The 2999-nt window shown below is 32.9% G+C and overlaps 1 non-coding gene across 1 annotated transcript; it reads left to right on the forward strand.

Annotated features, from left to right (window-relative positions):
• The first annotated feature begins 162 nt into the window (after positions 1–162).
• On the forward strand, positions 163–274 carry LOC149324153 (U5 spliceosomal RNA). Its single transcript, XR_016279505.1, has one exon. It is a non-coding gene; the product is annotated as a U5 spliceosomal RNA (small nuclear RNA).
• The last annotated feature ends 2725 nt before the right edge of the window (positions 275–2999 follow it).

Here is a 2999-nt window from a genome sequence, read left to right on the forward strand (position 1 = left end):
GCTTAAATGTCTCAAGTCTTTAATTCATGTGATGATGCTGAAGTAAATATTGTGCAGCCTGGACCTGACAACTAACAGATAAGGTACAACACCTTTTCATGAAAGGTTGGTATGGTGTATCCATGAGCAGGAAATTATCTTCAAGGCCACTAATGTAATTATATATTCTGGTTTCTCTTCAGATCGTATAAATCTTTCACCTTTTACTAAAAATTTCTGTGGCGAGGAACATTCAAGGCCTAATATAATTGTCTGCATTGAGGCAGCATTCAGTACAGTATCCAAAACTGCCATAGCAGATACACTAAAAGATTATAAACCAATTTTTAATTGTAAAATAAGGCTTTACATCTTTCATGTGTGAGTGAATTGGTCCTATTAGAATTTGGATTATTTTGTGATACCTGGAATCTGAAATGTAAGAAGGAAAATTTCTTTTTTATTATTTTTTTATTTTTTATTTATTAATTTCCACATCTTTATTAAACACATCAAATATATCTGTATTGTACACATGCTGCATGCATATCCAAAAAACAAATAAATAAAATAAAACTGGTAATGGTAACAATGGTGATTACAATGTGTACAAGAAGAAAATATTTTTCTATGGCAATTTAATTAAGTACCAATAATCAAACACATATAATGCCATTATGCTTTAACATTAAATATGTCATACTAAAATATTTTTTGTGGATCTATCTATTTTTTTAATTAATCTATCTTTATTTTACAAAGCTTGCGTTTTTACAAGATAAATTTTTACAACAAGACATTTTTACAACAGGATAAATAAAAACATATATCAACTTATATCAACAAGCTATAAATCTGTTATATATTAGGTTTACACCTGAAAACTTTCCACAAGAAACTGTATAGTTTTATCTTTTAATTACAAATAAAAAATCTTGACTGGGTTTTCTTATAAAAGTTTTTTTTAAAACATTTGTTGATTTTAGCAGGTTGTTTGTCACTCCTGACCATTCTTCATCCCATTTATCCATATCTTTTTTATTTAAGATTGCTGTTAATCTGTCAAGTTCTTTCATATCAAATATTTTATATTTCCAATCCTCTATAGATGGTACACATGTGGATTTCCAATTTTTTGCTACTAACATTCTAGCTGCTGTTATTAAATACAATCCTACTCTCCAATATTTTCTTTCTCCTTCCACACCTAATGTTGAGGTTACATTTAGCAAGTACAGTTCTGGGTTCATGTCAAATTCTATATTTAACATCTTTTTTATTTCAGAATGGATCTTTGTCCAAAACTTCTCTATAATTGGGCATTTCCACCACATGTGTGTATATGATCCTCTTTCTCTTTGGCATCTCCAGCAGTTATCATTGTTTTGTTTATATATTCTTTTTAGTGAGCAAAGAGTCAGGTACCACTTTGAAATTATTTTCTTTTAGGGCTTGAGCAACAGTAAATTTATTTGTTTTAATTCTTGCTTTTTCCTATTTGTCTAGATCAATATTATGACCCAACTCCTGTGCCCATTTTACCATATACTCTTTTATCTCTTCTTCTTCTAAATCTCTTTTCAATAAAATGCTGTATAATTTACTTACTGTTTTTCTTTGTTCAAAGTTTAACATTATTTTGTCTAAATCGTTTTCTTCTTTCTCAATACCTATTAGTTTATTATCCTCCTTAAATCTTTCTTTAATTTGCAGGTAAGTCAACCATTGCATATTAGTTCCCGTTCTTTCTACTAACTCCTCTAATGATCTTAGTTTAAATGTACCCTCTTTATCATAGGACAGTAAATCTGTATATGTAAACCATTTTTGTACCTTATTCCCTTGATATGAAAAGGCCTCTTGTGGGGAAGCCCAGAGAGGAATACCTCTGTAAAACTTTGGTTTTACTTTCAACCAATTATTAAGTAACGATCTGCTTAACACATGTTTATTGAATTCTTTATCTTTTTTATAACCGTCATACCAAATGTAAGTGTGCCAGCCATACTGTAAATCACTATGTTCGAATCATGTATTTTTTGAGATCTTCGGCTTAAACCACTCTTGGATCCACACAATGCAAGCTGCACTATAGTATACTTGGAGATCTGGGACAGCCAATCCCCCTCTTATTATGGAATCTTTCAGAATTGACCATTTAGTTCTTGCTCTCTTCCCATCCCATATAAAATTTCTTAGTTCTTTTTCCCATTGAAAAAGAATTTTCTGATTATATATTAATGGAGGATTGAGAAACAAGAACATCAATTTTGGGAGGATGCACATTTTGATTGTTGCTATCCTGCCTGATAGGGATAGTTTTAAACTTTTCCATTTTGTCATTTTTTAAGAAGGAAAATTTCAATGGAAGAAACTGGGGGATGAGATTCTAAGTAAGATTCATTAATCAAAAATCTTTGCAAGTTTCTTTGTCATCAAGTTCTGAAACCAGTTGCTATGACAATAAGCATCATCATAGCCATTATTCAGACAGAATAATAATAAAAACAGGTATGAGAGCTCACCAACCTGGTTCAGAACGCCTTGGCATTTGAGGGAAACACACACATTTGAAATAAGCTTCCCAAGAAGCATATTTTGCCTGATTTCATACTGGAACAAATTGGAGGTGCACAAACAGGCATATTTATAGACTGAAACATGCCCTGGGGCAGTTTCTCCAGAGTCTGAGTGGACTTTCCAGGAGAAAGAATGGCCAGAGATGTATGGAAATGACCACACAATAAATGCAGGTATTTCACACAAAGAGGTGTCATTTCCAGAGGGAAGTGCCCTTTGATTTCCAACCAGAGAAGTATCTGGTGCCTCATCTATCATCACACTCCTAGGTGAAGGGATTATGCAGAATCCAGCCTGAATGGCCCTATCCTGTCTACATGTGCTTGAACTTCCAAGTAAAGCCTACTAGATCTCCACATTTGGGCAGGCTATTTCCTCACATTGGGGCGCCCTCAGTGGTCTTGTTATCATAGGGTCCAGTTTTCCATCACCTCTAATTG

Source organism: Sceloporus occidentalis, unplaced genomic scaffold (genome assembly GCF_023333645.1).
Source record: "Sceloporus occidentalis isolate IW3139 unplaced genomic scaffold, rSceOcc1.0.p SCAF_1, whole genome shotgun sequence".
NCBI classification, from domain to species: Eukaryota; Metazoa; Chordata; class Lepidosauria; order Squamata; family Phrynosomatidae; genus Sceloporus; species Sceloporus occidentalis.